This window comes from Halichoeres trimaculatus, unplaced genomic scaffold (genome assembly GCF_033239565.1).
Source record: "Halichoeres trimaculatus isolate MK-OKI-2021-1 unplaced genomic scaffold, fHalTri1.1 fHalTri1_scaffold_23, whole genome shotgun sequence".
NCBI lineage: Eukaryota > Metazoa > Chordata > Actinopteri > Labriformes > Labridae > Halichoeres > Halichoeres trimaculatus.
Genome location: NW_027437201.1, coordinates 19,332,412 through 19,354,351, shown reverse-complemented (window position 1 = coordinate 19,354,351; position 21,940 = coordinate 19,332,412). Strand labels below are relative to the sequence as shown.

The following is a 21,940-nucleotide window of genomic DNA, read 5'->3' as shown; positions in this document are numbered from 1 at the left end:
CTAGATCCATTATCAGAATTGTCATTTGATTGACGCTCAGATAAATCATGCACCTCCTCGTCGTATCACTTCAATCGCTATCAGAGCAAAATTTAGATATAACTGTTTGAGCCTATGAAGCAGGAGTTATCAAACTTTCCTCTGAGTGTTTTCTGCTGCTGTGATGTGCTGATCATCACATCCACCAACCATTTGGATCACAATCAGCTGTCCTATCACACCCTGTGATTAGAAAAGGCTGGATTACATAATCCCCTCAGACCTTACAGACCTGTAACTGCCATCTAAAGTTCAAAGCACTGCAGCGGAGAGATAACTGCTGACTCTAGGAGCAGGTAGCGGTTTAACGTCTCTGTGGCTTTAATTGACTTGATGAGTCTCTGCAAACATCCTGCTATCACAGATCAAGCTGAGAGTAAACACAGAGCATTAATCATTTTGTGCACGGATCTTCAAAGCTGCAGGGCTGCAGAACGACAGGTCCAGTATGCAAATGCATTAAAATGTCAAAGCTTGAAAAAAAGAAAAGAAAAAGTGTGGGGCTAACACTAACAGTTAGAGCAGGAAACAGGATCGCCCAGAGAAACTTGTGAACTCAGAACAATGTGTCCACTCTGGCTCGCTAAAAGAAGTCATTCTTTGTTAGCTTGAAACTGGATCGTGCTCGATACAATCATATCTGTTTCACACCGTGATATCCCGTTGGCCGTTTGACAGGAGCTGCTGCAGGGGCTGGAAACTCAGAGAGCCTGACGAGGAATTCAGGGATAAAAGTTTGCACGAGTCAAACTTCTCTGATCGCTGATCGCAGGTTAGGAAAGAGGGTCAAAGGGCGGCGTGTTTCCATGCAGGGAGCGGTGATCTCACTGAAGTAATCGCTTCTAGCGAAAGTGATCTTTGACATCTTCCAGTCTGAGACAGATGGTAATCGTGTTTCTATCACAGTGACGGAAAAACTGCTCTTTCAGAGAAACAAGTCGACAGGCAGGACTCATTTTTTAGCATTTTTTGCAGATTTCTGGCTGCATGAAAAAGACAATTTCAACATAAAGAACAAAACTTGCTCCTGTGTTTGTCTGGAGAGCCTACATGTAACCATGGCCACATTGTTTACATGTGAACTCAGCTGTTAGCAGCCCATAGCATGTCAATGCTAACTGGTGCAAGGCCTGATGTTCCCCACAAGGTGAGGAGAAGGAGGTGAGGACAACGTGCTGGTTCTCAGGTGTGAGCTAAGAAGTGACAACATTGACCTGTCCTGTCCTTGTCCTAAGATGGACAAACTAGCCGTGCAAACCCAGCATCAGAGGGAAAACCAGAAGGCATAGTAGCATCATGCTATTCACAGACATGGCTAACAGAGCTAACACTGGAGATTTACACCACGTTGGAAGAGCTTCACCTGCTGTGAGCAGACAGGATCCAGGAGACAGAGACTGAACAGACTGCTGAAGAAGCTCAGTCCTGGACCCTGGGGAGGTGGAGGCTGGCTGACTGGACAATGATGGACAAGCTGTCAGCATCTATTTTCTTATGGAGCTTTTTGCACTTTCAATACACTTTCTTACTTTTGTTTTCTTGATTTCTGCTGTGACTTCAATTTCGTTGTACTTGTTACAATGACAACAAAGTTCTAGTCTAGTTAGTCTAAACTCTGAAAAGCTAAAGTACCTGCCTCAACAAAGCTTTCAGATAAACGCTGATGCATCACTCCAAATAAAAAAAACTCCTTGCTTTGCCGAACTTGCATTGCATGAAAGCTTAATGCAACAGCCTGCCTCCAGTTTGCTCTCTGCACCATGAGCTCCAATAAAACACAAAAGAAGTCAAAAGCATCGTAATCAGGAAGCTAACATCTCACCACAAACACTTTCTACTCTCTGCCAACTGCGGCTTCAACTTTTCCACTTCAGCTTTCCATCTGACCCCAAATGAAGCGTGTCTTTAACATCGTGCTGCTCATCTGATCTGATGGCATGAGCGTGAATGAAATAACAGAGTATCAACACACACAAAAAAAGAGGAACCGTTTCTGTGTTTTTGCTGAGCGGAGGCAAAAAAAACCCACTTCCCCTCAGTGAATGAGAGAGCTGTCCAAGAAACCGCACGGTTTCGTAAAATACCACCCACTCTTTTTCTGTGACGCTGCAACCTGACATTACAGCTGCACCTTGTTTACGCTGCTATAAAACGCACAGCTGAAGGAAGAGGAAGAGAGAGTGCATTCTCCACAACAGGAAGGTAGAGGGTTTAGACTCTGCTGTATGACTGTGTTTAGACCTGGTTCTGTCATTGCATGATGACTGAAGAAACTCAAGGACACACTCATGCACATCAATACTCTTATTTCAGGCCTGAAATGTGTTGGTGCTGCGAGGAAAGGAGAGAAAATCAGCTGCAAGAAGCTGCAGATCCTTCCCTCCTGCAGGGTCATCCTTCACTATATCTCTTAGCGCCAAACTAATGCATCAGCTGGTCTCATTTTTCAGTAACTGTTTCCTCACTTCCTGAAAACGTCACTTAGCTTCATGCTAATTAATCCCTGGATTCTTGCAAAGTGAAACTAAATTGCTGCAACTCTGTTCTGTCTAGACACCAGAGAGCCATGATCCCGGTTATTAAGTTTGTTTATTGATCACTAAAAAGACTGCTGACTCAAATGTCACAAAGAGGAAAAAGGAGGCAGCTCTCACACCGCAGCAGCAGCAGCAGTTTGCACGCACGGCATCGGGCTGCGATGGTTTCATTTCAAATGTCACCGAGTCTTTCTCAGCGCCGCATTAGCGCTCATAAAGCTTAGTTCTTCCGGTTAGTGCCGGCCAGGCAGAGCTTGAATGGCCATCTGAGAAATTCAATTCACTCAGATTGAAATTGAGGTTTAGTACGGGAGCTGTCCAAAAGCGTGCGCTGGGATTACCCCGAGCCAGGTGGTGAGTCAAACTGTCGGAGAGTAAAAGTGATTCAACGTCTGGCTCAGGGCCCACTCACAGTTTGTGTGTCCTGCTTTAAAGGGCCGCAGCGTGCCCTGTTTGGAGATAAATGTCAGTAGAGCTCAGGGATTATCTTTGTATGAATTTAAATGTGTGTGAGCGTGTGTGTCAGCCTGCATGTGGATGTTTGTACATGTTTGTCTATTTGATTATGTGTGCGTCTGGTTTGTTTTTGAGTCCCGGGTTGTGTGCCCAGGTGGGGGATGTGTTTGTGTTTGTGTGTGTGAGTGTGTGAGAGTGTGTGTGCTGGAGCGGGAAAAGTGATTCTCCTGATGGGTATGACAGCTGCGCAGGGAGACGCTCCACTCGCTTTCTGTGCCACCTGAGAAGCAAGTGGAGGGCGGGCGGATGGGATGTTTGGGTCGGTGCAGCGTCCCTGCTCACCTCTCATACCTGTGACAGCTCTTACACAGCTTTGATTCATGTACAGGCGTGTTAAGGGAGACGGTCGCTGATATTTTCAGCACGACATGAGAGGAAATGGATATTCTGACGGCCTGGAGTTGGATCTTTTCGGCCGGTAGAGGAGGCATTCACGTTGGATTCAGCAGTGGGAGCAGATTTGAGGTTGTAAATAAAGATCTGGGTCGATTCATTGAGCTGTCACACCGCAAAAAACTGAAGTCTTATCAAGTGTTTTTGTCTTGTTTTGAGTAAAAATATCTTATTTTACTTGATATGAGCCACATTCAACTTATCAGTCTAGAAAAAATGTCTTGTTTCAAGTTATATAAAGACAAAAATGAGTTCTGAATTGCTTGTAAGAAGTAAAAAAATCTGCAGATGAAACAAGAAAAATGTCCCAGAAAATGTGCTTGACACTAGAATAATGTCTTAATACAAGTAACTTTTCTCTTTTTCCACTGGAAGACTTTTTTTTTAACTAGGGATGGGTACCTTTTAAATTTGAAAAGATACGGTACGGATGCCCAGTACCTGGCAATCGGTAACGGTACTCAACAGTACCAATTTTTGGAACTTTTTTTTGTGTTTATGTGGTTAAAAATTATGATTTTATGTGAATTAGTCTTAAAATAACTTGAAACAAGACATTTTTCCAGACTATTCAGGAGAATGTGGCTAACGTGAAGTCTTAAAAATGTTTTCTAATTAAATTAAGACAAAAACATTTGATAAGATTTTTGCAGTGCAATGCAGGAAAACACCAAACCAGCAGAGATACACAGATAAAAATGTAATAGTATTGAGTGTTTTTGTCTTATTTTCAGTTGAAAATGTCTTTTCAGACTTAATGTAAGACACATTCAACTTACCAGTCCAGAAAAATGTCTTATTATAAGTTATTAAAAGACAAAAATGAGGTCTGAATTGCTTGGAACAAGTTTAAAAAAATTGCCAAAAGAACAGGAGAAAAGTTACTTGTATGAAGTTGTTATTCTATTTTCAAGCAAATTTTTGAGCAAATTTTTCTTGTTCCATTGGGAGATTTTTTTCACTTGTTACAAGCACTTTAAACCTCATTGTTGTCTTTAAACCATTTGAAACAAGACATTTTTCTGGACTGACAAGTTGAATGTGGCTCATATCAAGTATAACAAGACAATTTTTGCTTAAAATTAAACAAAATCACTTGACAAGATTTCAGTTTTCTGCAGTGTAGACTTTATATGAGTGACACTAACCTTACCAGTCCAGAAAATGTCTTGTTTCAAGTCTTCAAAGACAGAAATTAGGTCTAAATTTCTGTAACAAGTAAAAAAAATCAGCCAATGAAAAAAGAAAATAGTTACTTGTATCAAGACATTATTCTAGTTTCAAATCAAATTTCCAAGCAAATTTTTCTTGTTCCATTGGCAGATTTATTTTACTTGTTTCAAGCAATTCAGACCTCATTATTTTCTTTAAATAACTCAAAACAAGACTGGACTGGTGAATTAAAGACAATTTTTACTTAAAATGTGACAAAAACACTTGATAAGATTTAATTTTTTGCAGTGTAGAGACCTCCAGATCTGAAATGCAAGACTTCAGTTTGCCTCAAAAACAGGAAGAGATAACTCTGACTCAAGCTAGTGCCTGAAATCTGCTTTTATCATGATAGAAATACAAACCAGTGAACCCATTAGAACTGATAAACACGCTATCATCACGATAAAGCAGCTTCTTCTGACCACACAGATAACTGGTTAGCTCCGCAGCAGAACATGGTTTCTGTTTAGTGTCTCCACATCTTAAACATCCTGCAGGTTTAATGTTCTAGCAGAGCAATTAGATCGCCTAATAGGGAAACACTCTGGCGAGAAAGTGAAAAAGAGAAAGACTGTGGAGGCATCATCTTCTCAGAGGTTAAAACCGTCTCTGCCGCGCCTTTTGCTTTCAGAAGATGAAAAGATGAAGCGTTTTCTTTTCTCTCTGCACAGATTTTCTTGACTGAGCTGTCAATCCAAGTGATTTCGGCTCTATAACGGCTTCAAAATGCTTAATTGACTGGAAAACCGCACACAATGGCCGACTTGTGACAATGGCACGAGACACGTTGGCTGATGGGCAACTGCATATTGTTTCAGGCTCCTCTGCGCGGCCGTTGGAAAACCAACACAGCTGGTTGAGAGGTGTAAAACAACCAAAAATCGAAGATGAGCGTCTACGGATGACATCTCTGCACAATGGATTACATGCAGCCAGCAGAAAACGTGTTCCTGCTCTGAGTCATCCGCCCGAGGGTGAATCAAACTTGGCTCGGTGCAGGCAGGTGAGCTCTGCCAAAGATAGTTGGTGCCTGAACAAAGAAGCACTCACACACATCTAATATTAGAATGATTCAGTGGTTCAACAAGGCCAACAGAGCGGAGACTCTTCTCTGGTGAAACGACCTCTGATTGCAGCACGACAGGTTCAGCTCGTCCATTCAGAGTAGTTCATTTATCTCCTTACAGCGCCGAGCTGTGACCTCGAGTGGTCGCCAGACGATGCAGCTGCTCCTCCTCCAGCTGTCTCTACATGTAGACACATCATCTGTGTTTCACATGCTCATTATTCCCGCACCATGTTGTAGTTTTATGATTGGATATGCAGCTTCAGCCTTTTCAGCAGAATGATCATGTAGCTGCTTTAACATCCTGCTATTTCAAGCTCCTTAAGCAATGAGTAACCAGCTGTATCCGACTTCACCTTTTTACATGCACGGCGCGGCGCTCGAGCTGGAGAGTTCATATGAAGCCCTAAAAAAGCAAGAGATGAAGAGACTGCTGTGAAGCGAAGGTGTGAGCTGTCAGTACGGCGCAGCGTGTTAGCCCGAGGATAGCAGCAGAGAAGGAGGGGAAAAGTGCAAGTTCAACACAGTTCAAGATGGAGCTCTTAGGAGAGCGTTTCTCCTCTCGATGTGGGGGAGCAGGCGTGTTCTGCTCAAAGCTACAGGAGAGCAACAAAAACACACCGCAAAAACTGACATCCTATCAAGTGTTTTTGTCTTATTTTAAGTAGAAAATGTGTTTTTAGACTTAATATGAGACACATTCACCTGAACAGTCCAGTTATACTTGTTACAAGCAATTCAGACCTCATTACCTCCGCCAAGGAGGTTATGTTTTTGGGAGAGTTTGTCTGTTTGTGGATAACAGAACTCAAAAAGTAACAAATGGATCTTGATGAAACTTTCAGGAAATGCTCAAAATGGGATAAAGAAGAAATGATTAAACTTTGGAGGTGATCCAGATCACCATCTGGATCCAGCACTTTTTTAAAAGATATAGTGAGATAAGGCCATTTTCACCACTCCACCATAATTGGTCGGGTTGCTTTGCAAAACAATACAAGACAAGGTCACCATAATTTCTGACAGATGTAAAAGTACAATCTAGATCCTGGTAATATTCTGGATACTAACATCCAGAATATGAAATATGTACTGGGTCATCATAATTTTCAACACTGTCAGGAAACAAATTATTGTACAAACCTGCGACTAACACCAAATTGTAGCAGACAGTCTGCTGAAAGGGAGTATAACATTAAAGTAGGACTAAAGTGTTGGTGACAATCACAATATGCTTGGAGGAGGTCTGTGCTCTCTGAGTGCTTTTCTAGTTTATGTCTTTAGATTAATAAATTAAACTGCAAATGAATGCGTTATAAAAATTAACATGATTATCTCATTGGCTGCCAGCCATTTTCAGGGCATCAATCTTTTGAGACCCAAATAATGTTGTTTTCTTTGACTATGTAAACACTAAAACTAACTAAAAAGCGTGGACTCTCTTCTTTTATGTCTCTCTTCCTGTTTTTGATCCAAAAAACAGACAAAACAAACTTTTTTTCTGATCACATTCATCTTGGGCGCTATTGTCTTTTCTCCTAATGGCGCCGCTCTTTCTCTCTGAACTACTGCGACACATCTTCAGTTTGAGCCTGAGCTGCCTGAACTTTTCTGACTTGCAGCGTCTCGCTATGTCTCTGTCATCTCTCGTCTTCTCCTCATATCTTTGCTCTCATCCAAAGAGCGCATCGCTCTCACCCACAGTAGTTAACGAGCAGGTTTTTGATTGACAAGCTCTGCTAGGCCCCGCCTCCCCTGCTGAAAAACGTAATTGACTTCTAAAGACGCAGTCAGCAGTTGCTGTCTAATGTCATATTGCAATAAATGTAGATTTACAAATCATCTCTTCTTCGTGTATTCATTTGATTAGTCACGCACTATAATTTTGTAATGTCCCAGAATTCAAATTCTTTATTTGGGGACCTTAAGCAGATATGAGACTAAAATGTGATTAATTCGATTAATTAATTACAAATCCTGTAATTAATTAGATTTTTTTTAAATTGCCTTACAGCACTAGTAATAAGACAATTTGCAGTTGAAATAAGTCAAAAACACTTGATAAGATTTCAGTTTTTTGCAGAGTACACTATCTCCCAGATTTCCCCCTGTGAATCTCAGAGTATGCAAAGTTCTTTGACATGAGATTTGATTTGTAAATGGAGGCGTCTCCTTAACATGTTGTTTATTTTTGTGTGCTGCGAAGCTATCAGTGGAAAAAGCTGCAGCCTTTGACATTTTGATTAATCCATATTTAATTTCTGATTATTTCAGCAATTGCTGTCATGACGGGCGTGAAGCCAGTCGGCGAGCTGTACATATGTCCCGTATGGCTCAAATGTTCTGTACATCAGGATCCCCTCCTGACACCACATTTGATATCTGCACCTGTGGAAATTAGAGCCTGTTCTCCAGCATGGAAAAATAAAACCAACCCCACCACCCTGGCATTCTTTAGACTTCATGACACTACGGAGGTATCAGTGTAACTATAGACGCTCAGATCCCATTGATGGAGGTTCACGGTTAATTATCCCGAGCTAAGCGCAAACACTGAGTGACTTAACAGAGAAAATGTCAGCCCCAGAGGTGAGAGCACGTCTTACCTTAGGAGTCAGCTAGGATGCCTTCGCCTCGGGGTTTCTTTACATCGACTGAAGCTTTGAACCCGGCGTAGACCTCACAGAAATCTGAAATGAGAAAAGACAATCTGTGAAAAAGATAAACATCACAGAAGGCCAAAAAAGTCTGCAGGCTTACAGAGTCATCCTGTAAGACAGGGGTTAGCCAAAGCCAACAGATAGCCACAGCCCTGCACAGGGAAATCCACATGGCCACTGATGCATGCGTGCAACGCCAAGTTAGGGATGACATGGGAGGAGGCTCAGGGTTCAAGGAATATGGAGCTCCCCGGAGGAGGTGCAAGGTTTTCATGTCAATGCAAACTGATGTTAGATTTTCATGTGACCAGCTTACCACTAAAAGGCTTAGTGGTCTAATCCTTTAGCCAAATGAAGTGTCTAACTTAAGGCTTAGGCTGGCAGGGGGAATCAAAGGGAGGTTGTAGTACGAAGCTCAGTGGACGTCCAAAAGGTCCAAACTGCTCTCAGCTCAGGAACTGGCTACTATATCCTGAGTATGTGCGGCACGATGACAGACAAAGCTCGAGGCTACGTCGAGCAGCTCGTTTGACCTTTTTGTATTCTTATTATTATTATGTTAACCCAACATGTCACAACACTGGCAGGCAAAGGGAATAATTAGCAGCCACACCTCAACACACACCGTCAAGGTGAGGACGAGAGCCGCAGCTGTGAACGTGTGAATCACTTGAAATGTCAAGAAGCTGAAAAACATACCAGACATACCTGCAACGAAGACTTAATACAGTAAATGTTTTACGCTTGGATCAAAACGGCTCTGTCCTCCTCAGCATACGATTGTTACAGTAACTGCATTCCTTTAAAGTCTGATTCAATAATCCTGCACTGAATTGCGCCAGAAACTGCCCGCTGGCTTGGGATCAAATAGAGTAATAGAGGGCAAATTGAATTAAAGTCACATCAGTAGCTTTTTATTGAGACAGACGGAAACAGAGACATGCTGTAAATACATATAACTGGGACATAAAGAGGCACAAACAGAAGTAAAAGCACGAGGACGAGAGCTGCATCACAATATGTTCTTAACGCTCAGCACCAGATGAGGAGTGGAACCACGCAGCGACAATGCGACTTCACTGAAGATCTGCAACAAATCTGCATAAAACTGCAGAAGTAAGTGGATGCAGCTGTCAAAACCCAACCCTTCCAATGACTCTGTTTGTGCTGTTGTCTGTTATTCACTAATGTCCTGCTGGCTCACAATGTTCCCAAATCAATAAACACCTGCTTCTCATCAGCCATCAAATCCTCAACGAAAGAAAACACAGGCTGTGTTTGGAGAGTGTTGTCTGAAATCGTCACACAGAGTACGCCGGCTTTAAAAAGGATGAATGAAGTCAGTGACACAGGAGTCCTCGCTGTGAATACGAGGGGGTGAGGTGTTGTTGATGTTCTCGGCGTAAAAGTAAAAAAAAGGTCATAATTCTTGAATTCAGCAGCAAAAACCAAAAAAATAGACCCCTGATCAGAATCTTGAGACTACTTGAAAAACTGCATTGATTTACATTTTTCACTTTTGGATCTTAAAAAAAAATTTAGACAAAAAATTGAGACAGCAGTTCATTACAAACAACAATTAAAGTGAAATAGTCTGTTAAACAGCTGATCTGAAGTTTAAGACCACGGCTCAAAAAACCTGAAAACCCCTAAAACAGAAGTAAAAGTGATGGTTTAGTGGGAATGTTGCTCCAAGTGGTGAAGATGTCTTCATGGAGGATCATCCTCTGTCTGGACCTGATGTCCATTCCTGTAAATGTCAAGGGCTGGGTATTGCAAAGAACCTCTAGATTCGATTCAATTTTGATTCTTTAGGTCCTGATTCGATTCAATATTGATTTAAACGCTTCAATTATCGATTTTCAGGCCACATGTGAACATGTGTGGTATGTCACCTCACATTTTGGAGCAATAAAACAACCCAAACGTCAGACTTTAAAGCCAAAGGATCTGGCTCTATGCTGCTGCTGCTGCTTTGGCTGCCATTTTTTTGCTGTTTGGTCTCTGGTGGCCCTCGTCCATACAACGCAAATAACACGCACAGTCCCCCTCACTTGCCAGGAGATTGATTGATTCAGAGGATTTGCTGAATCGATATTGAATTAGAAATATTTTTGATGCATCGATTCATCGATATTTTTACCCACCCCTATAAATGTCCCTCTCCATCCATCCCCAAATGTTCTCAGTTTGATTTATATCAGGGGAACAGGCAGGATGGTCCCAAAGAGTCAGCTTATTCCTCTGAAAGAAATCCAGAAACTCAGTCATTACCACATAGACCAGGGCCCTCAGTCATGAAGGAGACCCCCTGCAAAATCTCCACAGAACCAGCCGCCGTTTGACGCCCCTGACCAACCTGAAGCTCCATTGGTCCATTGAAAGGAAAAGCCCCAGATCATGATTGTGCTAGGAATGGGTTCCTTTCACATTTGAAACGAAACAGTACCAGGCAATCGGTACTGCTACTCAATGGTACCAATTTTCTGTACTTTTGTGTTTATGTGGTAAAGCGTAGAAAATTGGCTACTCTTCGTGAATCGGTACCTGGTACTTTTGACAGAATTCGGTTGGTACCTATAAAAGTAACTAATTCAGTACCCATCCCTAGATGGCGCCCCCTCGAAAACATCTCCAGTGGGATCTACTCGTCATGTCAGTAACATTGGAGCCATCAGGACGTCAAGGTTCACTTTTTTCTCCTGGGAGAATCAAACTTTCTTGACATTTCAGTGTCCGATGTTTGCTGCTCTCTAAAAAAGGCAAACTGGCGAGTTTGTGGCGTTGAAGGAGACGAGGCCTTTGAAGACGTGTTTCGTTCTTAAAACTCTTTTCTCTCAGATGGCGTCTAAAGGTTATTGGGCTGCAGTTAGCTCCAGTAACGGCCTTCATTTGAGTTCAGGAGTGACTTTTTTGCCCCATAACCCTCAGGATCTTTGGGGAAATTAGAAATGGTGGTCTTACTGCGTCCAACCTTAACAGCGACAGGGCGTCAAGAGGCCTCGCTGATGCAGCTCAACAATCCGACCACATTCAAAGAGAGAAAGCTTTTTATTTAGCCTTTGTCATCAAGCAGCCATGACAGAGAGGATACCTGACAGAAAATCACATTAATCCACATTTGAGAGCAGATTTAGTCTTTTAAAGGCTGTTGATCAGCTGACGAACAGACGTACCTTTAATTGTTGCTTTCAATAAATTACTAGTTTAACTATTCAATTGAAAGTCTACTTAGACTGTGTTTAAGATCCAACAGTGTAATATTTAAATTGTGAGTGTGTCATTAGATGCATTGTGCTGCCATGTGAACAGCTCGCTCCCAGCTCTGATTGAGACTAGAATAGAAAACATTATCATTAGGTTATTAAACGGAGCATTTTTCCCAGGTTGTGTCATTATCTGATGACAAGCCGCCAAGTAGCGCCATGACTCTGTCACCTTTCCAGCTGACTTGGCAGGCGACGCACACGAGGCCACTCCTTCCTCACACTGAGGAGATAATGAATTGAGTCCTCTCGTACGCACACTAAGGTGCAGAGGCCCTGAGTCATCACATCATTAATTTTAGAGGTTTGAGCTCCCTGCTTGGTGCTGCGCTTTTTGCTCATTATGTTTTTATTCAGACAAACTCAACATGAGTCGAGGGATTCAGGTTGAAAGTTACTTTAATAAACATTCAGCAAGTTTGACAACAGGATGCTTTTTTGGCAAGGAAGCGGTTAGGCCCATTAAGAGATTGTCCAATCAAGAGCTCAGTAACAGGAGATGGTTCAGTCCTACTGGTAGACGATCCAAACCAAAAGTGAGTGCCAGGAGATGGTTCAAGCCAATTAATAGACTGTCTAATCAATGCGGTTAATCTATTAGATATCTTAAGTTACACTGGATGAGCTTATGGCACGCTTCCACAGAGTCCATACTGGTTTAGACATAGAGATACAATGCAAGTACAAGCATGCGGCCTCCAGTGGGGGAGGAACGAATGGCGTCACCTGTGTGGATGTTTTATGATACATTTGCAACAGCCGCAGCTAGCATGGGCATCAAGGAAGCTGAGAGCTGCAGAAAGTAAATAATGACAAATCAGTGAGTTTGCAGCGCTTGATGAGCCTCCTGATTCATGGCAGGAAGGCAACTGAGGAGTTCAGCAGCTGATGGCACACTTCTCGAAGTTTTGTGCATCTGCCAACTTCCTGTGTAGTGTTCTTTACACACTTAGTTGCCTCGGGGTTTTGTTTTTGCTTCTTTTGCACTTTTGCCCTGAGCAAATTTCCTCTCAAGGACAGCAGAGTAAATCTAATCCAATGTAATCTAATTGAATCATGTGCTATTTCATCCGCCTCAGTCTTAGTCATCTTCTTGGCTGGTGAGTACTGAAATACTGCAGATATTTGACACTTTGTCACAGCTACAGGAAGTGCTTCATATTGATCACTCCCAAGGTATACACAATTAGTTATTAGCATTGCAGTGAAGCCTATTTAGTTTTAAACAGAATGCAGAGTAAAGGTAAATGACTTTCACTTTTCAAATCAACCTGAGGAGCCGCAGGGTTAACGACGGTTTTATATTCAAGCATTCAGAGCACAAACAGAGGCACAGCTCTGCCGTTTATCAGGTTTCAGGTGAGACACTCAGGTAAATGTCTCTTCAACCAGCACTCTTTGTTTTCATCTCTGGCTGTGGTGCTTCAGTGTGGCCGTGCATCTGATTCCCCAGGCTAATCCATATGCTAAGCCAGCTCTCAGCCACTCGGTGAGGGATAAATATGCATCGACACAGGCGGGACAGATAAGCGCGCCAGCTGCTTGAGGGCAGGGTTAACCCTGACAGCACTCATCCACTGTATATGTTCTCTTTTAATTTGAGCAGACTAAAGAGCTGGACAGGTTGGTCCTAAAAGCAGAGAACACGCATTAAGGATTAAGCGCTGGGGCGAAGCCTCTGATTTGATGCTGGGGCAGGGACAGGGATGGGTACCGAATTAGGTACTTCTACAGGTACCGACCGAATCCTGTCAAAAGTACCGGGTATTGATTCATGTAAAATCAAAAGGTACCATGTTTAGGTACCTAAACGCATCCTTGTGACTGTGAGGGAGTGGAAGACTAGGTTATTTTCCATGCTGATATATTTTACCACATAAACACAAAAAAAGTACCGAAAATTGGTACTGTTGAGTACCGATACCGATTGCCAGGTGCCGGGGATCGGTACCGGAATATTTCAAATATGAAAGGTACCCATCCCTAGGTAGGGCTAGGAATCAAAAATCTGTTCCTGTTAAGAGTCAATGAGAAATGTTTCAATCCATCGAATTTGTTAGCCTTTGTGCTTAATAATTCCCTTATCAATTCTTTACACTATGCCAGAGCTGTGGGACCTTAAGTCTGCTGCGACCATCTTAGCTTAGCAGTTAGCTAACGTTTCTGATTCAGGAAGAACTGAACTCACAAAGAACTGTACATTACTCTTTCACAAGAGATTTATATCCAATACATTCAACATGGTATAAATCTCCTTATTTACCAAAAACGATATAAACAAAATAAAGCTAGCTTGATGCTAACATTTATGGGAAATTGCACTGATATGCTAGCGGTTAGCATACATCTGTATAACTTCAGCTTCAGAATAGAATTTCAACTTTCATCACAGAAACAAATCACAGTTAGTCTTTAAAATTACTGAAAACTCTAAGGTGCAAGGTTCCAAACAACTTAAAATATTGCTATAACCACTTCAAGACACTAGATGGCCTACTTCAATCAATAACATAACTTCAGTCAAAATTACTTATTTATTCACTTATAAACTCAATTCAATGTTGTTGCCCCAGAAAACTTGTACAGCCATTTTTGTACAGAGAAAATTTACAAGAGGAATTGATAAGAAAATCAACAAAGAATCAGATTGATTAAGGCACTGGTATCAAAAAAATCCTATCAATACTTATCCCTATGCTGGGTTTGTGTAATCTTAATACTTCTGTGGTAAAATTCAAAATGTATTGAAACAAAATCTGCTGCTGCACTCTTTAAAGAAACAGGTCCTGATTTGGGTTAAAAAAAAAAAAGTGTTTTATTCCAGAAAGTTGCTCCTGGAAGACCAGGAAGATACCAAACAGCACTTTTCATGCACTGGGCTACTCATATTTGCAACAGGAAATAAATAAAATCCAATAAAATCCAGCCCTATTCTGCACCCAAAGAAACATAATTGCTGTATATATTTGTGTAATTGCAACACATCTGTCTTGTTGACACTGATCCGAGTGTGTGTGTGTGTTTTAACTGTCTTGAAGCAAGCTAATCGCGTTATTTGCGTCGTTTGTTTTAGGCGATATAAGATCAACTGGTAACTGTTGTCACACGAGATAGAAGAGGAGCCAATGAGATAAACATCAGCAGAGACAGTTGAAATGAGAAAATAAACAGAAGTATGAGCTGAGACGCATAAACACATCGCTCCATCTTCACTTCAGGAAGAAACTGAAGTATTCCACCCGCACTGATCCACACATGAGCTCTGGTCTTGGTCTTGTGACATGCGTTCAGAGCACTCGGCTCCACCATTAGGTCAGAGCATGATGTTAAGGCTAAGCAGATGGCGACTGCAGATTAAGGTATAGACACCACAGTAAGGTTTTTAAGGCATTACAGAAAATAAGACGTTCACTGGAGCCTGTTACAACCGTGACCGGGGACTTGAGGACAAGACAGGAAAACATCTGATCAGGAACACGAAAGGAGCTACAGAGCTAATTAAAAATCTATCTATTAACCTTTTCATTAGTCTCTTATTTACCTGAATATCTCTTTTCAGCTCATTGAAAGCTTCTCTTTGCTCAATGTCATGTTTCTTTTCATGCTCTCGGAGTGATTACAGGTTTGTCTTTAGCTCAGGGAATAAACTATCTTACAGTAAATACAGTCTACTCAAAGAAAGGTTAAAAAGATTGACTCTTTTGGTGAAATCTGTTTGCTCATTTGACAGACACTGAAAATATTTACGTTTTTAAACTAGAGAAACTTTACGGGAAATAGGAAATGAGAGTATAATAGACACATGAACCATGAGCCTTTGTGTCGATTAAACCACGTTTCTAAAATCTGTCTCAGGACACATAATGTGCTTTCTGCCACCATGGAAACCCCATTTCAGTGTGAATGAGTTCAAAGCCTGTTCAGACCTTTACTGCAGAAACAGACGGGGGACAGAATCGACTGTCAAGCAGCTAACATTTAACGGTGTCACAAAATGTCATGTTATAAGACAGCAAGCCCTAAAGGACAGTCGTAGGAATCCAAGCGTCAGAGAAAATCGTCTGATTTGATGAGACGGGGCGAGTGTGACAGAGTGAAAGGATGTCTGTTAGCCGCCACATTCCCGAACCAGCTACACAAAAGGTGAGATTTATGATTTATGGGACGTAACTGTGTGTTTTGATTTTACAAGGACATACAGATAACTGACTCTCTAAAAGGAGCATGATCTTTTTTGATGATGACTTGTCTATAAAAGTTTGAAAAAATCTGATTTTGATAATTAAGAACCATCCCTGTCTTTCCCTAACAGCGTGAGCCCGACACATCTCTCTACAGGCTCCAGTTTCATGACTTTGAGGCATTATCTTCAGAATAAAGAAAATCCGTCTTGCGCGTTGACGGCGTCTTTGACAGCCAGTCTCTGCAACCATTGTTAATCTTTTCAGACAAATCTGACGTTTAGGACAGAGCTGTTTGTTCAGAGCTTCACATTAAGGCGACGTGAACCTTTTATTCTTAATGAATGTGATCATATGATGACGGGGAACAATGCCTCAAAGTGAGAGCTGACAAACCTTTTGTTTTATCTGTTAAGCTCTTTAAAGAGTGAAAAATGATCAATAAGAGACAATTTCTGACCATTTAACAATATTTCAGTCAGACTATTTGAGCAAAACATCCATCAAAGGCTGTTTACAACTGGAAATTAGGGGTGAGTATTGGCAAGACCCTCACGATACGCATCACATGGGTTATGACACGGTAATATCACAGTATTGAGATATATTCTACAGAGTTAACTTCACAACTAAAAACAGCTTTTCAATTTTATTGTGGTTAAAATAATGAAAGTCAGATGCAGTACACTTTACTCGAAAACACAAAGTGGATCAAGTTTGTCAGTTAAACTACCATGACGTTTAACTATTGTTGCAAAAAAAACTACTGGGTGAAAGACGCGGTCAGTTGATGAAACTGCTAAATGTCCCTTGGTGGAACCAATGTTACTCACAAAAATCGAATACTGCACAAAACATGACTTTGATTATTAAGTCATCAGTCTACTACCATGTATTGTAGAATACCATCTATACCATATAATGAAACAAATTGATATTTTTTACCACATAAATACAAAAAAGTACTGAAAATTGGTACCATTGAGTACCAGTACTGATTGCCAGGTACTGGGCATTGGTACAGTATTATTTTAAATGTGAAAGGTACCAATCTCTATTTCCTACTCTGTAAAATTAATCAGGAACAAAATGTTGTGAATGTACTTTGAGATTATATTCATTATGCAGTGTATGGGTAACGTACAGCGGAGTAGCTCTTCGGCGCCATCTACCGCAGTGGAGGTGTGGAAGACAAATTGTACTTCCAACTCGGCTAGAATATGAATTTTTATTTTAACAAAATAACGATACTTAGAGTTGAAATATCCATAGTCTATCACAGGTCAAAATATCACGATATATTGCCTTATCAAGATTTTTTCACACCTCTACTTTGAGTAAAAAAGCTTTCCAGTTTTCTGGAAATTCAGAAGAAAAATGGGTAACACTTCATTTTGATAGTCCCTCTGTTGGCACTCAACAAGCAATCATTGGATATGTTGCTTCATATTAACTGTGTCTCAGCTGACATTAACAAGACTGGTCCACAGACAGGTAACATACGGTCAGGTAACTATTGGTAGACTTTAAGGTGCATTTCAAGGTGTTAAAACATTTTTTAAAAAATGTCTATCTCTTAAACAGGTTAAATAGATAGATCTTAATTGTCATTAACAGTAAATGTGTTGCCACTGTATATACAGCAACAGATCGACATTCAACTGACCGTCTGTAGATTGTCAACTTCTTGTAAGTTGATTTTCTGTCGGATGTTAGATCAATGTCTGGCTTCACCTTTTTAATCCTGAATTTTCAGTTTTTTCTAGTTTTTAACACCATAACTTGAGCGTACTTCATCTTAATAACCTTAAGTTTTCATTCATTATAACAAGTTTTCCAATTCTATACTTTGTCTCGTCTAGTGTTGTTTTACGTGTCTATAATACGAGAGTACTCACTCACTGTAAACTGAATTTACCCAAGGGTACAATAAACATTCTGAATCTGAATCTGAATCTTCTTTTTTCTAATGGGGCTGCAAATAATAATGTCATTTTAGCTTTTTGTGAGGTAAAGTGTTGCTGAACATTGTTGTTTTTGTGAGAGCTGTCTCTGCGATCTGCAGAAAATTTGAATGAAACTTTTTCCAATCATTCAACAATTCTGGTGATGAATTGTTTAATCCCTGATGATGAAACATACCACACTCCTCATCTTAAATCCAAGCTGATGCTGAATACGTCTACATCTCAGTCTGTTGGTTGAAGAAAACAAGACATTTAAAGATGTCCCCCCGGGCTGACGGGAACTAAAAAAGGCATTTTTATTATTCTGACATTTCATATCAACCCTAACCTTTTTACAGCAGAGGCAGGAACAAACCAACGTGTTTCTCTTTTTTTCCCATCACTAAATAATATTCTAGCTGCAGGGCCGAGCTGCTGAATGGTTTCTGAGCCGAGCCGAGCTGCAGACTGTTTCTGACGGCTGCTGTCATGCCTACGACCAGGCCTTTCTGACAGAAGTGGGCTAAGTGCTCTCCATGCCAGAGAAAGGCCTCAAACAGGAAATGTTGCAGGCTGGCTGACACGGTGCCAAACCACCCGCTGAATCACATCCATCTGTTTGCATATTATGCAAATCACCCTGAGTTACTTAAGTGTAAATCAGACTACAAGTGTGTTTGCCAGGGAGAGCGCTCCTGTCCAAATCAGCTTACAATCTACCGTGACACATTAGCCGCGGCGGCGCTCTCCTCAAATGTTCCACCTATGGCGTCCACCTCTCCATGTTAACTGATGGTCCTGTGAGACTACAGCATAAACTTCACCTCCTTTATTTGGACGTTGTGACAGATGAGTTCAGCATGTCTCCCATTAAAGCTCATTCCACTTCTAATCCAATTCATTGTTCCTGTTCTGTGTATAAAATAAGTCATTTCCACACGGGATTAATCCGAGCGACGTGCCTTACTTTCCAGAGCAATCTGCTGGTTTGCATAGTTTAAAAGCTTAGCTGTTACATGTGGTCTGAAACACACACACTCACTCACTCACTCACACACACACAGAGCGCTGTAACCGAGCCAATGCTGAGATTGATCAGCTGGGCGACATCCAAATTAAAGCCCGTCCTCTGCAGACATGCCAGGCATAATAACTCTCCCTTCTCTTTGCACTTTTTCTTGGCTGGAGGAGAGTGAGGAAGGAGTGAGGAAAGAGGGAGGAGAGAAAAGGAAAGCACGAGAAGAGGAAGAGGACGGGAAGAAAAGGTGCGATTGGATAACATCTTGACACTCTTTGCAGAGGAAAAGGAATGCCTGGCTCTTAGATGTCTGACCCATTTCTGCCTCCTTCTCTCCTCCTTCCTCTTCCTTCCTTCCTCTAATCTACAGTTAAAAAGCACTCTGACTCAGAAATTTTGGAGCTGCAGCAAAATGTATTTCCATCCTGTTCTCAAACACACACACACACAAACACCCACATAACGAGCATAATGTACAGTATGGCAGCGCGATATCTGGAACAGGAAAACAGAGCGTGCCGTGCTTCATCTGACAACATTTTATATCCACTGTGTGGGCTTTTATGGGATTTTATGTGTGTTTGTGTGTGTGTGTGTGTGTGTGTGTGTGTCCCCATTGCATCAGGCACATGTGCTGTATGTGTCCTACAGTATGCATAACAAGAGGCCTGTGTTCCAACAGAGATGGTTCAATAATCAATTATTCACTCACTGGAAACACTCTGCTGCTCATTCCTAATAATAAAATCAGTTGGCACAACTGTAAAATGCAAAAATGACAATTATTTATAAATCCAGCTTTTTTAAAGGCGGGAATGAAGTCGCATTAATCTGCGATGATGGATGAATTTAAGTGTGATTACATGAAATAATGAGGTGAAATTTCCCCTGGTAGCACGGTGCATATTAGCATTTTCACATGCTGTTCCAAAGCGTCTATATTTAACCGTGTGTGGTGTACAGTGTGGTTACAGCATGTACCTGCATGTTTTAACCACATCTTATCAGTCACAGGTTATCCAGAGGAACTCTGTGAGGGAATTTAAAGGGACAGTCACACAAACGACGGAGAGAAACGTCTCCTTTTTTCCTCTAAGATCAGAGGTTTTCAGATTAAAACCCTTCCTCTTTCACCTTCATTGTTAAAAGATGGACGTAGGAGTGTAAGAATGCAAATCTCAAAGCTTGAGCATGAAAATTAGGCTGTGTTTGTGATTTTTACTCCAAGCTACACCTGCATCACATTTTAATACTGCAAAGCATGAATGCATGTACAAAACTCCTTCCAGACTTTAAAAGCAGTTGTGAAACTTTAAATCAAAGTCAAAATCAGCCTCACTCACAGCGTGTCTGCTCAGCCTCAGCCGCTCTTTGTTGAAATGTAAATTCTCATCCTCTTCTCCTCGTTTGTGCTTTTAGCGGTTCAATCCTACGTGATTTCACGACAGCGTAGTTACATTAGCGACTCCAAAGTGCAGCTTTCTGATTTGGAGGCTGATTGCTTTAAAATATCAACCCCTACTTTTACTTTTTTCAGTGATTTAGGAACTCAAGAATAAAGGTTTATTCTGACAGTGTGACGGCGGCACACTGCTCAGAGATTCTGACCCACAATCCTCTGCACAGGAGGAGATGCATCACGCTGACCAACCTGTCGGGAGAGCGCAGACAGATGCTGCAGACTGAGATGAATGGACGGGGAGTAAATATCAAAGTTCAGGGAGCACTTTACAGAAGGGCATGGATGAATTCTTAATTATCTGCTTTCAAAATCTGTTTCCTGTTGTTTTTGTGAGCTCTGAACTTTTAGATCTCTTTTCCATTGGAGCATCATTTGAGGGTTGTCTGAGCAAGTCCCAGGAGGTGACCTGGTGTCTCACCTGCACTCTTTGGTCTGCACCCTCAGCTTCCAAAGCTCCGAAGCCTTCACCACAGCAGGGCATGCAGGTTATTATTTAACACTGGTAAAATCATCTTAAAATCCATTTATTCTTTGGCTTTTAACCTTGGCGAGACTTAGTTTCTTTGCCTTGTCTTATTTCTTTTTACTTTCTTTTTTTTTCCTTTAATTTGTTTTTATTTGCTTTTAGTTGTTTTGACTATGTTTTCTTTTACGTGTCTGTTTTTCCTTATCTGTTTTATACTTTTAATTTAATCTACCTGTACAGCACTTTGTTTACAGCAGTGGTTGTTTTTTAAAAGTGCTCTATAAATAAAGCTGGTATGGTAAGGTGCAGTATAAGAGCAGTATCCACCATTACTATCAGTATCAGAATCAGAAAAGTTGGATCACTGCATCCCTGGAAGACGGTTCTGCATTTGTTTTGCTTTTGCTTTCAGTGTAACAACATTATCCTAGAGGGTTGCCGTAGCTGCCGTGTGCTTAAGCTATGACCGTAGAAGTCACAAGATGGTATCCTGTTGATAAATCTCCTACCTAGTAACTTCATTAAGGCGGAGACAAAACGCTGGGTCACACATGTAAAGCTGTGTGTGCTCAAATAACAAAAGTAGGGTTGTAACATTAACGAGTTAATTAGATTAATTAATTACACCACAAGATTTTTTCATTTGCTGTAAGCCATTTTAGAGCATTTTGAACAATCTTTGAGACCCAAATAATATTATTTTCTCTGACTTTGTAAACATCAAAACTACCACACTGTCTTCTTTTATGTCTCTCTTTCTGTTTTTGATCCAAAAAACAGACAAAAACATACTTTTTTTTTGATAATGTTCATCTCGGGTGCTCATTCCTTTGATCCTCTCCATGATCTCTGCCGTCTTTTCTCACGATGGCGCCGCTCTTTCTCTCTGATCTACCCCGACACATCCTCAGTTGGAGCATGAGCTGCCTGAACTTTTCTGATTTACAGCATCTCGCTCTGTCTCTGTCATCTCACATCTTCTCCTCATATCCATGCTGAGCTCTCATCCAAAGAGTGCACCGCTCTCACCCACAGTAGTTTACAAGCATGATTGAGATTGACAAGCTCCACCAAACCCTGCCTCTATAGACATCAATGCCAGCGAACACGGACATTTTAATAATGTACAGCTGAAAAAAATGTGGATTTACAAATCTTCTCTTCTTCTTGTTTTC

At 41.2% G+C, this 21,940-nt stretch overlaps 1 protein-coding gene across 1 annotated transcript in view; it reads right to left on the bottom strand.

The window, feature by feature from the left end:
* The window catches only part of thrab (thyroid hormone receptor alpha b), a 210,124-nt gene that overhangs the window by 172,032 nt on the left and 16,152 nt on the right, over positions 1 to 21,940 (bottom strand). Inside the window, exon 2 of the mRNA XM_074662891.1 lies at positions 8,373 to 8,456. The gene's annotated coding sequence lies outside the window, so the exon portion shown is untranslated. The remainder of the gene's footprint in view (positions 1 to 8,372; positions 8,457 to 21,940) is intronic.